At 36.2% G+C, this 18,754-nt stretch overlaps 1 long non-coding RNA gene across 3 annotated transcripts in view; it reads left to right on the plus strand.

The window, feature by feature from the left end:
• Positions 1-2,161: 2,161 nt before the first annotated feature.
• Positions 2,162-18,754, plus strand: part of LOC138128523 (uncharacterized) — a 129,825-nt gene continuing 113,232 nt past the window's right edge. Inside the window, exons 1-3 of one of the 3 annotated variants that reach the window (XR_011158743.1) lie at positions 2,172-2,321; positions 2,548-2,663; positions 2,736-3,475. This is a non-coding gene — a long non-coding RNA (uncharacterized lncRNA). Of the gene's footprint in view, positions 2,322-2,547; positions 2,664-2,735; positions 3,476-18,754 lie in introns of those variants that run through there. The other 2 variants (XR_011158742.1, XR_011158744.1) reach the window with 2 other exon arrangements.

The raw sequence follows: 18,754 nt of genomic DNA on the forward strand, positions 1-18,754 counted from the left end.
TCAAGGCGCCCCCCTTGTCGATGAACCGGCTCTAATATGCTAGGGTCGACCGGACTATGGTTTTAAATTTTTCTGTATGTGTTATTGGTTGTTACCACTTTTCCATCCCAATTTGAAAGTATTCTTAGATAGCTCTGTCAACAAATATTTGTCGTGTTTCTTTTTTTGTTTGCTTTTTCCAGTTTGCTGTAGATGTAAATTCTTGACCTTACCGCGAGGGTCTCTCTCTGTTTGAGGGGTTTTGTTTTCTTCTAACCTACAAGCGTTGAACACGACCTCGCGGCCCTCATAAAATTTGCACCCCAAGGGAGACCCAAAAACCTAACGCTTGGCAGGACTTGTTGAATGCTGGGTTATACTCGAGCTCCATGGCACACTTCCGGAAATGTGATCAGGTCTATTTTCCCTGAGTCTGTGTAGCCTGACAAGCGCGTTTTGTTTTTCTTTTGCTTTGGAAAAGTCATGTTCACTTCAACCGATGAACTTAGAGTACCTCGATTTGTTGACTTAACGTAAAGCAGTTAGGACTTTTCCCTTAGCACTAAATCACGGGTAGGCGGGAAATGTTAAAGTCGTAAGGATAGCCGCACATTGTAAATTAACTTGAAAAAAAAAACATGCTAAAGTTCTCGTCTAGTGCTCGCTCTCGCTCGAAAGGTCCGAAGTAACTGCATTGTTTGTAATGTACATGACCCTTTCGTTTTTTCCTGAATTTTAGATTGTGTTGTTTATGAAATCAGTTTTGCTCAATTTTCAATAACTGTCCCGTCCACGTTGTCACTTCGGACTTGTTCGTATTTTCAGGAGAGGTTTTAGCGGAGCCTCATTCGGGGGTCTAGGGGAATGGCCAGAGCTCACCATTTTCCTAGAGTTCTAAATGAGTAGTCTTCTCACATTTGGGGCGACTTGGGTGCCCTCTCCCGAGACGTTTTTATTATTCATTAATCCCGGCGTTAACAAAAATCATACCTAACTTTGAATAAATAGCTGGTTTTAATTATTGTGTTGTTTTATTTGTACTCTTCTGTGTGGTTCACAAACCCTGTTGGAACGAATCTGGTAATGTTTAATTTGTATAAAAAAAAAACACAACGTAGGGAAATTAACGAGGTACGATCACGCGCTCTTGGCAATTTTTGAATTTCGCGAGTTTTATTTCCATTGCGTATGTTGGTAGAAAAAAAATATGAGATGGCCGCTTGGTGGGAATTTTGAATTACCCACTTGGTTCATCACAAAATGTAAAATTTAATAAATTTCTTAATGAAATAGGTACTTACCTGAAATCACCCATAAACTATTTTTCATGTGATCAGTTTTAGATTCACTGAATTTCGGACAAGTGTCAAAGCAGGCAAGTTTTATTACTAAACCCAACATTTAAAATGAATGCCCTATAGCATATTTTAAGTAAAATAGTTTACTTTCCTTCATTGCGGGACTCGATTAGAGATTTGTCAAAAATGACAATTATCCTACATTATAATTATTATGAGACATTGTTATAAGAATTTATTCAACATGCCTGGTCATTTACATTTATTGCGATGTTTTCAATATGCCTAACTTGCATCAGGCATTATGCAAAATGACTGAAAACGGTAAGTAATTTTGAATAATTGAAAGTGACGCTATTTTGCAAAATGCCTAGGTTTTTTGCAAAAAGCCTAATTCAGCTATAAGCCTGCGACATCTTCATATTCGTATTTTGTATCGAGAGTTGCATAATATTTTTAACACGACCTGCTGTATAATAACCGGCCTGTTCATTTCATTAAAAAAGCATTGCGAAAATGTTTCCGAGAAAGAGCCTATTTTCGCCGATGAGGGCGCCACAGTACGGGCGCTTCTAAAGAATAAAAATGCGGAAAAATATGTTTAGACATGATTTTAGAGTTAAGATTGAGTACAGTAAGTTCATATTTTCTTTCTAAAGCTATACTGAATACAATTGTATTTTTGTACTTTTGATTTTAAATTCGAATGTCATTTGAACGAGAAAAACTCTCGGTGACAAAAACTTAAGATGAATAATATCCCCAAAAAGCGCCCGTACACTAGCGCTCTGCGGGGATCACTCAAATTACACTTTTGAACAGGCCGGTTATAATACAGCAGGTCCTGATTTTTAATATACTAGTATCAAGAGTTGCCTACTCACTAGGTGGTGCTATTATAACTGACTGTGGCGAGACTCCCGTGGTCCTTTGGCGCCGGCGCCGTTGCTAGTCTGGGTGACTGGGACAGCCAAGAGTCAACACTCAACACAACACGTGTTTTTGTTTTGGTGTTCAAACAGAGAGAGTGCGACAAATGAAATTGTAAGTTTTTCTTTTCATATTTCGTTTATTATGTTCATTATTGATTACATTTTTCACAATAATGGCAATAGGCGCATAAATGTACAGGTTTGTTTGCTTACGGTTACATTTTAATGATTGCCGATGTAAAGCGGTAGGTAAGCGCCATTTTTAGGTTATGTTAACTTTTTGCAAAATCGAAGTTTTTCCCGAACGTTTTTATTATCTACTCTGTTGTATTTCGTAGAATGAACTGCGCCGATGAACGGACCGTTGTGTGTGGTTTTTGAGGGATGAGTTATCACTCCGGCTTGGGATGTCACTCGAGAAGGCTCGAAGCAATTAGTAACTCACCACTGAATGGTAAGTGTCAAACGCTTGATTGTGGCAATCTCAGAGTGTTATTAAATGTTCAGTAAATAGGTATGTATTTAGCTATTGCAGGTCATTGTTGCAATGAATATTGGAGCACATTTATTCCTGGGTTATTCATGAGAGACTTTCGATGAAAATTGCGTTAGAAATGGATATTTTGTTTAATTTCAAATAAGTTCGCAATTCAAGAAGCTTGGCAAATGGGATTAATCATGACACTTTCTCTTTATTGAGGTTATGAGCAAAAGTTTTTACAACAAACATGGATGTTGCCTATTTGGGAATTTCCGTCTGTAAATAAATGCACCTTACGCATTTTTCTTATATGAGAATCATATCCGTCTGTTCATTTTTTGTGTACATTATGAAAAACGTCTTGAAAATTTATGATCAGTTAAAAATGTGAAAACTGACATGACGGATAATACATAAAGTCCATTCAAAAAACATCTGGACTGTCAAAATCAAAATTGCAGTTGTTAGGTTGGTTAAATCACTAGTTGTTTTCATATTGCCTAGTTGTCTATGATTTTTTAATTTTTCAAACTATTCATTTGTTTAAATTGACATTGTCAAATAAATTGCAAAATTATTTAAGTGTATTTTGTAAAAAGGTTAAAATAGAAATGTTAAATAATTTTCTTCCGATTCTGAATAAATGAAACAGGTTAGTTTATTTTGGATGATTTTGGTTGTTTAATTTGTTACCTGTTTTCAGTTTGTCGTGTGTTTTTATAAACTTTATTAAATTGCTCCAATTCATTTAGTTGCTGCATTTCACTTCAAGTGTTCGAAGCAATGAATGATTCAAAACATTTTTTTTCATTCATTTTAGTTCAATAATTAAAAATGAAAACATAACCTAAATATATTTTGTAACTAGATTTTGATGTCGGTACACTCTAGCGAAAATTTTTTATACCCAAGTACAGTCAAAACAAGCATTTTATTTAAAATTTAATTTTGACAGTCCAGGAGTTTTTTGAATTTACTATACGGACATGACAGACAATAAAGGCCAGCAATCGTTGATTTCAGTTTTATTTTTTATTAATTTAGGAAGCTGGAAGCTATTGGAAATTGTACGGGGTTATTATAAATTTTTGTAGTCCAAGTAAGCGTAAAAACTGAATGTAAACTTTATGGTTGCCGCTCCATATAAAAAAACATTAAAATGATGTGAATAAGTGAATACACACAGGAGTTACCTAAATTGGATGCAAAACAACTCAATATTTTTAGAATTGGTTGCAAAACAAATCAATATTTTTGAATTCAATCGTTAATTTAAAAAAAAAAATAAAACCCTCATCACCGCACTTTTCATGTAAAAAATGACAGCGACAGCGACAAAAATTGACAGTTTACATGAAAGCGGCAAAAATTTCATAACATGGACATGGCCTGCTTCGACGACAATGATTTATAATAACCTGTAGTTTCGGTTGCATATAACGAAATTTCATCCCAAGTCTCTTGTGAATAATCCTGTATGGTATAATTCATTTTTTAATGCTGTAGAACAAGCCAGGCAGTCCAATATACACTCAATACAGTGAGGACTTTATTTCGCTGATCATGGATTTCCATGTTCAGTTTTTGAATATCCGTGTCAATGCATTGGGTGATATTAATAAAAATAAGCAAATGCTTCCAAGCATTTGCTACTTAGCATTAGCATTTGCTTTAAAGTAAAAGCTTTTGCTTCTAGCAATTGCTTGTTTTGGTATTAATAAAGAAATCCTCTTGACGAAAGCATATGCTAGTGACTTGACAAGTAATTGCTTGCCGTTCAACGCAGGGCGCCAGGAAAATATATCCAAAGTGGTGCCTTGTCTATAATTTTTCCCGTGACAAATTTTACAACATTCGATACAATTGGTTGACTTACTTCCATGAGTTCAGCTACCCCAATCTGAAATCCTGTAAATAGTTTAACACTATTTATTACTCTTTGAATAATTTAATTTTTTATACTTGGATCAGCTACATATCGCAATAATATTTTTATTTTCATCACCACGCGTTTCTGCATCGTCATTCCCAAGAAAATCAGCAATCCACTGAACACTTTCATTTCGGAAATGAAACAATTTTACATCATCTTCTCTTTTATAATTTTTATAATTTTTTTCTTTAAGTAGGGTCTTTGTTCGGTTTATTTATGACTTAAGCCAAAATTCCTTAGGAAGATAAAAATACTATAATGGTATTGTCTTTCCTTTCTTTGTAAAATTTACGGTTTCTTGGCACTTGGAATATACTTTTATGGTGTTTTAACAGCCGATTTACAACTACTAGTACGACACGAAGGAGAATGTCATTTATCCTAAAGTGCGTCTATCGATATTTTAAAACAACCTTTTGCTTCCTTCAGTGGTTTATTGCCCGCTAACAAAGATTGTCCTAAAAGTGGTGAGTAACCGATCCTCAATAATCCGCAGGTATACCATCGAGAGTTTTTGTTACAGGGTAGGTAAATAATCCCCTAGTAATGAGACCATCATAAACGACCCAAAATGTTAACTAGTGTTTAAAAAGTCGTTTCAAAATATCGATAGACGCACTTTTAGCAATTGCTTACTATGGGTGCAACTGAACTGCGCACAAAATCCATTAGATCTTTAAACTGACACTCGAACTGCGCTCAAGACATTTTTTCTACCTGGACTGACCTTTACAAACACCTGAACTGCGCTCAGTATCCAAAAGGATTAGAGAGATGGTGAAGTAACCATTGATTCAAATTCATTTTCCCTCACAAATCAAATTATTTATTTCAATATTTTTACAAAATTGTAATGTTTATATTATAATATATAACATAAAAAGTAATATATTTACCTATTACAAATTCGCAATACTACTAAATTTATACGAAATACATTTAACAAAATTATAACGTGATATTTCATGCCTATCTAACTGTATAATTTTTGATCGGATAAACTTCTGTTTTAACAATATTTCCCGTCGAATATATTTCTTTTCATTTCGCTTAATAGAATTTTACATATGTGTCGGTTTGCATTTCCAACAATACTTTTAAAAATGAATGTATGTTTGGATATGGGCTTGAATTTTCTTTTTCAAATTTAGAACGGAAAGATTCGCATGTGTTTGTCGTCCTTAAAATGCTGCAACTGTTTTCCGCCCACATCTCTGGGGGAAATTTAGACTCACTGTCGATGTAATTGTCAACCAAATAATCAGCAAACTGGTCAAGCTTCGAATTTTCTGGTTTTTTTGCACATGAAATCTTCCGCGAAACAATCTCCCACTTCCGCCGGTGGAAGAAATGTCAGGCCGAATAAATGTTTTAGCCAGGTTCCAATAGGAGACTGCTCGTTTTTATATTCTGAAGCTAGTCCCAGTTGCTGTATTTTATGCCACCTATAACAAAAAATGTATAGGGTTGGGCGGAAAATAGTTGGCGCTCCCCACCAGTCCGCTACAGCGTCGCACCGCTGTCTTTTCGCTGCGAGCGTGAACCGTGGATCGTTTATAATACGAGCGCGCTGCACTGGATCGTGATGGTGGGAGGTATTCTTGACGCGTTCACTATTTTTCGCTTAAGTCTAGTTATGTATTATTTGCTTAACAAATAAAAAAGAAATATGAAACGTTATACGTACCATGATTGCGCAAGATGGAATCGGCATCCAATAATTTGAACTCCTTGCCAAACTTCTTCAACGCTTAAATGAATTGCCATTTCGAAATCAATTACAATAGTCTTCGGGTTTAGAATACAATGCATCAAATCACATTTTTCTTTTAATATATCTGTGGCGGTCGTGAAAAAGTAGGTAAGTCAAATAATTTCAAAAATGTGTTAACGATGTTTACACCTTAATAATAAATCATGGAATTAAATAATTCCGATTTTCACAGTTTAAAATTTACTTATATTGAAAGCAAGTACAGGTAGAAAGAAGTTTCTATTTAATTACAGGATTATAGGAATGATGTGGAATTTTGAAACGTTGCCCTGAAAAATTAACATTTTCGACTTACCTACTTTTTCACGACCGTCACAGATATTAAATAGTCTTAAATATGTACTTTTTGATTTGAAGAGTAGAGTTAAATTTCGTTGTCATTTTTTTGTCCTTTGGCTAGTTTCCAAGTTATACAGAGTTTAAAGTAAGCAAATGTGGCAACATCGGTTGGTATGCACAATCAACTAAACCAATTCTCCTTTGAGGTCAGTGTTGCCGCTGCTATTTTAGCCTATTTTGGTAGGTCATTACTCTAAAAAGAAGGACTTCTGTGTTGTTCCACTACCCAAATGGATCTTGGAAAAATTAAAACAGTAAAGAAATTTATAATCCACCTGTAAAATTTGTTAATAAAGGAGATACATCTCTTTAAAATCAGCATATTTTAAGAGCAAGTTGTACAAGATTTATTGTTCCGATCAAAGTTTTTTATTGAGATTTACCTTACCAGACCTCTATTCTTTAAGACCCTTAGGAGATTGGGCGCCATTTTTGAGACACCCTCTATAAGTAAAAAAACGAAAAAAATGCATTCTCAAAAAAAACTTAAATCGCTAATTTTATCACATAAATTAATAAGATCATTGGGGGGTACCCCGTCATAACAACTTTGGTTCGCTAACAATTCTTTGGTTAAAAGAAGTGCATCACAGCTGTCTATATTCCTAGGTTTTGTTTTTATGAGGCTTAGTTGTGAAAATAAACGTTCAGCGGCTGCACCACTATGGGGGAGACAACTTAATGCTTTAAAAAACTGTATGATATTTGGAAATAAAGGCTCTTCGGCTCCATTTTTTAAAGTAGTTAAGTATTCTCTCAATTCATTAAAACCAATGATATTTTTTTTTGCTTTAAAATCACTAAGTAGTCTCCACTCCATGTTTAAGTCGTTAATTGTGTTTGCTTCAACAACATTTTGAAATCGTGAAATTAAATTAAGAAGACTACATTTATCGTCGTCAAACATTGTTTTCGGGTTTAAAATACTCAGGAATTTTAAGGTTTCATCATCAAAATTTACCCGTTCTCTAATTTCTGTGCAAAGCTTCACATAAAAATCGAGACACTTGACTTTCACACTGTCAATGTCTCGTTGGCTCTAGCCATTGGACGTTAAAATTAATTCTGCCTCCATACACAAGTAAACTTTTTCAATTGGCAGGAAGTAATCTGGATTTCTGGGGTTGATTTTACTAATCTCCATTTTATTTACAATTTCAGATTAAAACAAAAAACTTTAATATAAGTACTTCTATAAATACTGGTAATGCTTTCTAAAAATATATGAAACCTAGGAGATTCAGACTGAAAAAAAGTATTAAGTTTAATGACAATGGTTAAAATATGTTTTAAAAATTTAAAATAAGTAAGAAATATTTTACTATCTAAACATTCTAGAATAAAAAACGCACTAGGAACATCATCCTGTAAAACCTCTGATCTAAAGTACAGGGTTAAAGCTGACCATTGCTCACATATTCTTTCCACAACCATATGTAAAGGCAGCCACCTGGTCTGCGAAGGTCTCAACATCTGATGTGACTGTCTGAGTAAAAGTTTGAAACTCGGTTAAACAACTTTTGCGTTTTGCGCTGTGTGAAATAGCTATTTATGCACCAAGGGCGTTACAACGATGATTACGCCCGGAGAACGATGAATCCAGCTCGAGGGCTTTACGGTGTGGCCGGATTGCGGCCGTGGTCACACTTTACCTGTACATTGAGGGCCGTATTGCAGCGGAATTGAAATTGTACCTGTAAAGGTAGGGGCCGGATTGCGGCCGGTCCGCGAAATTACTGGACATCATTAGGGAAGGGATATTTAATCCTAAAATGTCTATTACCTACCATAAAAGTCCTGTTATAAATATCCGGTTTTTCAAAATTATGGTTAGTCTTAACAGTAAACGACACAAGAGGAGAAGTGAAGATGGAAGTGATATTTAGTGAACGTGGTAAAGAATTGATTCTTTCAGAGTCTTTTAAATACTCTAAAAAAAGTGCCACAAAGCAAGGTGTGAAGTGGTGTTGCACAGTGAAGAGCTGCAATGCAAAAATATATGTAGACGAAAGTCCATCGCCGCAATCCGGCCCTGCCCCTTTTTACCCGAATGCTATCACTGCCGCAATCCGGCCATCACCTTTCCAGGTACATTTTAAACGGGAGATTTAAAAGTTGACCATCGCCGCAATCCGGCCCTGCCCGGGCTTTAGCCCGAGAGATGGATATCGTTCGATGGGCGTAATCATTCGGTGACGCCGTGGTGCATACAAGATTTTATTTTTCACTATACGTGTTCTTAAAAAAAAAAAAAATGGCATCTTTGCAATTTTGAATTGATGAGGGCTTACGTATTTCGTATCCTAGGAGTTATCATGCAATTATACTAAAGTGAAAAATAAAATAATTATAAATATCATGGCACAACCTTTCCAAATCATTTTGCAGAGTTTTACAAGCTTTCGATGCACATAAATGTAGGGAATGTGAAATACAAGGCATCACAAATACATCCGGAATCAGCTCTTTAAAATGGGCTTTAACTCCACCAATATTTCCCATCATTACAGATGTATTGTCCAGGGTTGGCATGTTTAAATAGTATATTGTATATCAAGAGTTGAAAATGAAAGATTTCACACGAGTTTGCAGAATTGAGCCACAAGCCGTAGGCGCGTGGCTTAAGCAAACGAGTGTGAAATCGAATTTTCAACACGTGGTATACACGATATTTTTCCGACGACCACAAAAAAAAAACGCTAATATTCGGCATCCCTTCAAACTTCAAATATTATTCGACAGAGCTGCGGACAAAATAATTATGCCGTTGCGCGGAGATAGACATCGTTAATCATCGGCCCGTGTACAATATAAAAACACACAGCTGTCGGCCAATCAGATTTCTCAAATTTTTCATTGTACACGGTTAGGCTGTTCGTTCGTGTTCGTGTTGAAATCGTTTGCAATTTTAAATTTTCACTAAGGAAAAACCGTGTGAAATGTGCCATATTTCACAGTGGTCGTCTGAAAACATTATATTTTAATCTATAGTTTAAAACAGTGTTTTAAACATGTTGTATAAAAAACACACGTTTGTTTAAAACTGTTTAAAACACGTTTTAAACATGTTTTTTAATCCATGTGCTTTAAAACAATAAAAAACAACAAGAATTCAACTTTTTACAGTCACGTTCATTTATTCATATTTCCAATACAAATTTTTTTTGGTATGAGTGGTCCACGAGTGCCAAAAACCCCCAATTTACACACGAACCCGTTAAATAAACTACTACATATTATACCACTAGAGGATAACACGAGAAAATAATAAGAAATCAAATTTCGGTAATTTCGCAGTTTGCATTGCAATATTGCAATACAACTGCGCAGTGCGCATGCCCAGTGTTTGTTCGTAAAAGTAAAAAAGCAACATAATAAAGATTTCAACCGGTTTAATACTGTTTTATTCGTGTTTAAAATTGGTTTAAAACCTGTTTTTTTTAGCCAAGTTTAAAACATATTTTAAACAAAAAAAACTGTTTAAAATAAAAAAAACTGTATGTTTTGTTTTAAATAAAAAAAAAACACGTTTTTTGCCAACCCTGGTATTGTCTGATGCAAAACCCATGCAATTTTTCAAATTGACATTTATTTTTTAAACACATCAGCAATTGAAAGAAATATATCATTTGCAGTTGCTGAATTTACTACTACAAGAGCAAAGTGGCAGTCATTGACTTTATTTAATTTATCATTAAAAAATCTCACTGCAATGACCAATGACTGTTTGGTCGATACGTCAGTTGTTTCATCGATAATTATTGAAAATTTTGACTCTCTTAAATGACTTGCTATGTTTTTTCGAACATACGGCCCTATAACATTTTTAATTATATCTGTCGTTTTAGTTCTAGAGCAGCTCAGTTCCTTAGCAACGTTAGAATCAGGAAAACAATGGGGACAAAATTTGCTTCCATGTTCCATGTATAGAAACGGCAAGTTATGTTCTGCTAAAGCTAAATGAACACAAATTTTTAATTGTGCCTCCTTAACTAATCGCTCCAACCTCTTCTTTTCTTCCGATACCAAGCATTTTTCAATAGAAAGAGTGCCTTTCACACTGTTTACAAATTTTTTATGCAAACTTGTTGCCTCATGCCGTGTTAAGTGCTTCCTTCCACCTTGCACTATTTTGTGGCAGTACTTGCAGTATGCCTTATTATTTTTGTCCACCACCCAGCTGAATTCGTGGGTGCAGACCTCACGGAAGTTCCTTGTTGGGAATTGTCGATGTTGTTTACTGTTACCTTCAATACCTTCATCATTTGTGGGTGTTGTTGAGGTTTCTTGTTCTTCTATATCTGGGTCTGGGAGTGATTCGAAGTGCGAAGACTGCGATGTTGAGGGTGTTGAGGTCGAGGGTTGGAGAGAATGTTTTATTAAAAACCTATGAAGATAATTTATTTGTTATCAAAACTGATGATATTTTTTTTTTATAGAAACTCATACTTATCCATTTCTGATACCAGATGAAAAACTGGAAATTGGCGCCAACACACTTAAGTACGCCACGAGCCACGTGCTATGTCTATGTCACTTGTTATTTACTAATCACTAATCTACTAATCTAACTATTCAAAAAACTGGAAACTCGCGCCAACACACTTAACCCACGTGGTAATCACTAAATTGCTAATCTAGCTGTTCAAAAAACTGGAAACTGGCTTCAACACACCAAACTACGCCACGAACCACGTGCTATGTCACTTGTTATCACTCGGTACTCGGTTGTTGTTGTTGATGTTGTAGCCAGGAAGTCAGGTTGCCACTCGGGACTCTGTCAGTTGTTATAAACAAATTGCCAACTGTGACAACTTTGCGTTATAGTGGAACCAGAAATATAGTGTTTTTATGGACTCTGGTCCATAATTTCTTTTACAATTTTGGGGTCACTTTTATTACCAACTTGAAGAGAGTTATAAATCTTCTATGACAGATGTTTTTGAGCCGTCTGAAAATGGACCATCGGAGACAAAGGTAGGTAGAGCCCAGTCGCGCGACGAGTGCCAGAAGTTTATTGCCCTGCCATAACTGACCCTCTCAAGTTAATGTACTCCATCCCTCATAAAAACACTATATTTCTGGTTCCACTATACCAACAGCGTGGCTACCAAAGTTACTATTACTGGTAATTTTTACAGAGGTGGAAAATTAAATTTTTGTCAGCATATATTTACGTAATCGAAAAAATAAAAATGTATCAAAATGTGATTTAAAAAAAAAGTAGTACCACCGTACCGGCCACAAGAAAAAGTACCAATTTTGGTACAATTGTACCAACGCGGCAACGCTGGCTCTGGGCGGTCCTCATTGTAGCGTTCCTAGATGTCGCCAGTTTAAAAGAGCGCGGGTACTTTGAAATTATCCATGGCAACTTGTTACATCTTTTTGTTTGGGCTCTTTCTTTAACGTTTCACATTGCAAATTTATATATTATTATTTATCTAGAATTCGTTTTATTACAAAATATGTACATGATATATTAAGTAGTAGAAATAATTTGAATAACATTTTTTCTGAAACCGGAGCGAAAGTACTATTTTACGCCCACTTTAGGCATGAATAACATACGAGTATAGGACGAGTTTTTTAATTCGAGTTTAAACTCGGTTCAAAATGTAAACTTAGTTCAGAGGAGAGTGGGCGTTTTTCAATTTAGGATCTAGAGTTAGAACAAAATAGATGTTTATTAGTGTTATAACATACACCCTATTTTTACACAAGTCAAATAAATAAACAAAGACAAAATTAATATTGGATCACAACAGGTCTCACTAACTACCTTATTAATGAAATGATTTTATTATGAAATATTGCTTTATAATGTTTATAATTATCAAATGAAAATAAAACTAATTAATGTAATAAAAAAAAAACTAAGAATGCTGCCAAATAAATTTTTTTCGTTGCATCTTTTTGCCTTCATCTGTCAATCTAAAATTAGCATTGACAAATTTCAAACAATAAAACAATCGCATTCTGCTGACAATCAAATTAAATATTTATGTGGAAATTCTCCACAGGGATGTTCAAAGGACACATCATTGTGAATATCTATGAATGTGGACATCGTGTTGTCCTTTAAAGCTACTCGTTCAAAATTGTATTCAAAAAGTTTCTCGAGTTTGCAAATATAATCAAAAAAACAATTGTGTGGCATATAGAGCTTGCCAAAAAGGTCGTCCAAATCCACAATCTACGATAACCAGTCTATTTTGCGACTGTCTCACAACTTCTACTGTTGACGGAGTAGGCGGTGTCGACACGGACAAATCTTTTAGTTGTTTAGAACTAGTAGGAATTTCGCATTGAATTGATTTGTCCTTTTTAGTGTTAGTTAATGAATTGGCAAGAGGTGTATTTAATTTAACAATTGCTGCAGAAGTACTCGGTTGTGGTTGTGAGGGTGCTGAAGGCTTGCGTAATTGTGCAATTCCGGCAGAAGTACTTGGTTGCGGCTGAGAGAGTGCTGAAGGCTTAAATAATTCAGCAATTCCGGCAGAAGTACTAGGTTGCGGCTGAAAGGGGGCTGAAGGCTTAATTAATTTTGCAATTCCGTCAGAAGTTCTTGGTTGTGACTGAAAATCAGCTGAAGGGTTATTGAATTGTAGAAATTTTACAGATGTATGTACTTTGTTGTGATTGAGAAATTGCTGAAGGCGTCAAAGAAGATACACAGAAGGTATCTTCTGAAGAACACACATTTTTTTTCTGAATGTCTGTAAATCAATGATTATATAGTACAAATAACAAATCATTTACCCATTTGAAAATTACCTATCGCTGATGAAGAAATTATTCTTGGCACATTCATAGTTTTATCCTGAAAGTAAATTTCACCAAAAAGGTTATTCTTCCTCTTCCAGTTCTTCGTGTTTTATCTTTTATTGTGGTGTAAGTTTTTTTGAAATTACGCCACTTTATTTCATTCCACAATATTTTTTTTTAAATCTTTGGATCTCGAAATCTATCCACTCTTTCCATATATTCATTTATTAGGAATAGAAAATCGGATAAGAACATATGTGTGCATACACTCATGGAGTCTCGGCCGTTCTTCCCGACTCAGCCTGTATATTTTACTTACTATGCATATTTTCGTCGTCCTGGTAGTCCATTTCCCACTCTTTTATCCTTTAAGAGCTCAACACGTTTTTTTTACAAAAAATGGCGTCCGCTCCACAGACATCAATAACGGGTGATTTTTTAAATTTGACTTCGAAGTAGGCGTTGAACTGTCGATTGTGATCGCACAATACAGGTTACGGATCACGGATCAGCTATTTAAATCTTACGCTTTTACATGAGTGGTGCGCTCTCAATCGACTCTCCAACGCCTACTTCGACGCCAAATAAAAAAAAAACACCCTTTATAATAGCCTTTCGCGTCGACGACAGACATAACAATTTGGCATCTTCTACTGATTGTTGACTTTACTTTTGCCGACAAAGACATCAATAAAATCTACAACAACTGCATTTCTGTCCCAAATGAACGGTTTTAAAGATGTTTCCTTGAAATCTCGCCGTGTCTTGGAATTGGAGCCTGAAATTCTGCAAGCTGTTGAGGAAGAACCGAATATTAGTTACCGACGACTTGCATTACGAATGGGCGTTCCCAGTTTTACAATTTGGAGAACGCTGCAGTTTGTCAATGGCTTCTTCAAAAAATCGACGAAGAACCCAATTTTTTAAGCATCGTCTTAACCACAAATGAAGCAGAATTTACTCGAGATGGAGTTTTCAATTCGCATAATACCCACATCTGGTCGGAAGAAAATCCACACCAAATCGTGATTTCCAACACAGATTTCCGATTAACGTGTGGGCGGGAATAATTGGGTATCGTTTGATCGGGCCACAGGTCTTACCTTAACATTTAAATGGTGAAGAATATTTAATGCTGAGATTATCTTCTTCTTAGCAGAACTGTGAGGATTCAAGTGGAGGTGAAGGAGGTTGCACATTTTTAATTTTAGCTTGTTGTAAAGCATCAGTAAACAAATAATTTGCGGGCGTGGACCTCTTGTGCTTTGTTCAAATAAAATCATTCTCACTCGGTAAATAGCTTGCAATGGTGCTGGATGATCATGAAGACCTCCCCTAGTCCTCGACTAAAACGTTAAGAGTACTTGTTAAAATTATTATATTTAAAATAGAAAATACAACTTACCTGAGAAAAAAAAATCACTAGGCAATCTTGGTTCAGTCGATGAGTTAAAATATATTCTACGCTGTATCTTTCTTTCAAAAATTCATATAAGCCCTCCAAAGACTTGCACGACATAATTATTCCCTTTTGAAAGATCTGTAGAGAAGATTTTGATATGCGTCTCATCCCTTCTATCATTTCAACCATTTCATGAAGTAAATCCTTCTGTTCTTGTAGTTTTTTCCCACATGGAGTTCTTGTTGGAATGGAAGCAATTGGTGAATATGTGTTGAATAAACCACTTGCTTACTAAGTTGATAAAATTGTCCACATTATGAGCCAAGTTCTTATCTTCTCCTGGCAGATATCTCAATACTGCTGTGTTAGCTGTGTTTAACAGCAATTGTGCTGCCAAAGCGACATTTTGGCGCTCTGTATTCTGACATGTTACATGTAACATAGTAAGTTTGTGAGAGGAATAAACTTCCGAATTTCTGTCCTCCACAAGTTTCACCAATGGTGCCTTGATTATTGTTTGTCCATTAGGTAGTTGAAATCCACGATCTAATAACCAGTTCCTTAATAATTTCAACAAATGGGGCGCGTCAACATAGAAAAAAAATTGAGCTTGCATTGCATCCTCAAAATCTTCCAGTACAAAATATTTGTTACAAATTCTTTTGTTTTTTGGGTCCCATTTATCCTTTCTAAAACATCTTCCCACCCATTCTTTTTCTACTTTCAAACCACCGAATAACATGAATGTTTGTGTTTTCGTATATAACCGATTGTTCTTGCATGCTTCCTCTTCCTCTTTGTTTAATTTGTTTTTCCTTTATACCGCTGAAGTTTTTAAATTTGTTTAGCCGAACCGTACCAACAGAATGAATATTCCTTTCTGACAGATAATGCAACTAATGGTAGACTTGAAAAATAGTTGTCATAGTAGAGCTTATGGTGCATATTGTTGGGGATTTTTCTGGCCATTCTGACCACTACATTACTGGCTGCTTCAAAATCTGGCTCGTTTGGCACTTCCACATAACCTTGGTTACCGGCACAGAGTTCAAAGTTATAGGAAAAACCAGAAACCCCAGAAAGGACCAACATTTTATAACCCCATTTGTGAGGTTTCTTTGGGTTGTAAGTTTTAAAAGTTGAGCGTCCCTTGAAAGGGATAACTTGCTCATCACATGATAAATCTTGTTCCATTGGGATTGCCAAGCAAGCATTGCGTATTTAATAGATAAGCGGCAAAATTTTATCGATGTTGCGATCGTTTTCTAAATTGTTACTGAAATGTAAGCGCCTTTTTATTTTCTCAAATCTGTTTACCGGCATTACATCCGCAACTTTAGAAACTCTTGTCTGCGGAGACCAATATCTTCGTGTATTGGGTTGTCGGATAATGGACATCCATAATAAAATTCCTAAGAATTTTTCAATTTCATTTGGACTTGTCGTAATTGGTTTGTTTGGCTGAATTTGAGTACTATGTATGCATGTCTCACGAACAATTCTAATCAAAAAATCTTGTGACAGAAAGTGGCTAAACAATTTGTAAGGGTTATTGAGTTGTAGTATGTGAGCTGGGAGTATTTCAGAGGCTTCAAATTCTCGTTTTAAATAGTCTTCTTCAATTTTAGTTACGTGTTCACAATATTTTTCCATTCTTCTACTTCAACGTTGTTAAATTTGTCAACGGCAATTTTGCAAACACCAGTCACATTGAACGTAACGTTATGGGTAGCTACATAATTTTTTACTAACGCCCATATTAATTCGATAGGATTCAGGTCAGGGTGGTATGGAGGCAATCGAAGCACTGAATGGGCATGCTCTGATAAAAGTGGCATAAAATTGACGGTTTGACTTATGTATTTTAATTTTTACATAAAGTTCAGGTTTTGATTTTTAAACAATCAAAAAATAAATTTCTTTCGTTGAGCCATTTTAGCATATCTCTTCTTTTCAATCGGAATTTGGGTTTGGTTCAACAGTCGCATTATGGTATGAGGCATTTATCAATTACCACGACTGAATTAGGTTCCAAGTTAGGAATTCGTTTTTCTTGTAGCCACTTGGTATAATTGTTGTGGTTTATGTCATGGCGGTAAGCATCACTTTTTAGCTCTAACCGTAAACCATTTTTTACGAAACCCTTGGAACGACCTGCATGCACTATAATTAATCTTCTCGCTTTAGCTACTGGTGATTTTAAAGTATTGGAAGTGCCGTCATCCCAAAATTTTGGCACAGTGTGTGAACTGTGTAAATACGTTTCGTCTGTATAAATAATATTTCGTCCTTCCTCCTTGTACCGCTTCAACTTTCTTAAAAATTCCACTCGCTTAGCACGAATTTCGGTTTTTTCAATTAAGCATTTTCAGTTGTCTTGCGTTTTCATCCAACGAAATCCCATTTTATGTATCAATTTGTTTTCGTCAAGGGCGCCCAGTCTCCAACCCTTCGCCTCCTCGCTTGTTCGGTCCGATCTCGCCCGCTCCCGTACCTCGTAGGTCAGGTGCCTGTGGTCGCTCATGGTTTCCTCCTATGAAACCTCCCACTGCAGGATCCTTCTTACGATTCCAGTTGTCCCGAAGGTTAGATCTGTGATGGAACTACTTTCGCCGCGGGCAAACGTAGGCTTCTGGCCACGTTCCTGATTAAAAAATTATTTTGTGCCATCCACTCTGCGAGAATTTGCCCCCTGCTGTCTTCCGTATCGGCGCCCTCACTCCCAGGACTTGCTGTTGAAGTCCCCGCCTTCTTCTTCACTTCTCCACCCTTGGTCCGAAAATCGTCCTGAAGGAGGTTGAGGTATCCCTTAAAATCTGCCAGGGTACAGTTCGATGATATGTAGCAGTTGTAGATTGTCAGGGTCCTGGATTGCAGCCAAGTGAAACCCTTCCCGGAATCGTGTTGGGTTGCTCCGAGATTTTGTGGTCCTGTTCATGATAGCCATCTTTCCCTCACAATCCGTAATCCAGCCGCGTTTCTTCGTGGTCATCCTGACGTTCGGCTCGTTCACTAGCACGACGTCAGTTTGTTGCTGTGCGGCCGTTGCCTCCAGTAGGTCTTGGGCTCGGACGCAACAGTTCAAATTTATTTGTAGGATTTTTAATGTGAAGGCGTTGCTTGGCCTTTCGCGGTGGTTGCGTTCACCTTCACCTTCTTTGGCGGACTTCCCGCGCCTTCCTGGCCTTCACGAACATTTTTCTGAATTCGGGACAGGCTTTGGAATCATAACGATGTCCGTCTATCTTGCAAACCGTACATCTTGCATTCCGCTGGCACTCCTTGGCTTTGTGGTCGGCCGCTCCTCTGTTCGTGTAGTTTCCGGCCGCATGGCCGAACTGCCAGCATTTCTCGGTCCGCTGTTTCGTCGAATAGATGATGACTTAGGTTTTCGCTCCATGGAATACAATCTCCACCGTTTTTTTGCAGCCTCTGCACCAGTGGCGGCTCGTGCAATTTTTGTCTGGGGGGCGCTAAAGTAAGAAAAAGGAAGGAACAACTTAGCAACTGACATATAATTTTTAGATACACAAAAACAAATTACAAAAATATTAATATTTATTAAAATTATTATACTTGAGAAAATTCAAAATATAAAATTTATTTAAAATAATACATAGTTTAAGCCTACTTATAAACGTAACAAAACATAAATGCATTCTTTTGAACATAAGTAAAAAAATTATATATTTTGATGTGTAAAAGTCCCTCTCTTCTCCACTGTGTAGGTGAGATGGACCAATGAGGGGAGGAGAGTTAGACTGGAATGAATAACAAACTTATAATCAATATTTTTTCTTGCGACCATGTTTTCCACATTGTTGGCACAAATCTGTATACGTAGTACA

Source organism: Tenebrio molitor, chromosome 4, assembly GCF_963966145.1.
Source record: "Tenebrio molitor chromosome 4, icTenMoli1.1, whole genome shotgun sequence".
In the NCBI taxonomy this organism is placed as follows: Eukaryota; Metazoa; Arthropoda; class Insecta; order Coleoptera; family Tenebrionidae; genus Tenebrio; species Tenebrio molitor.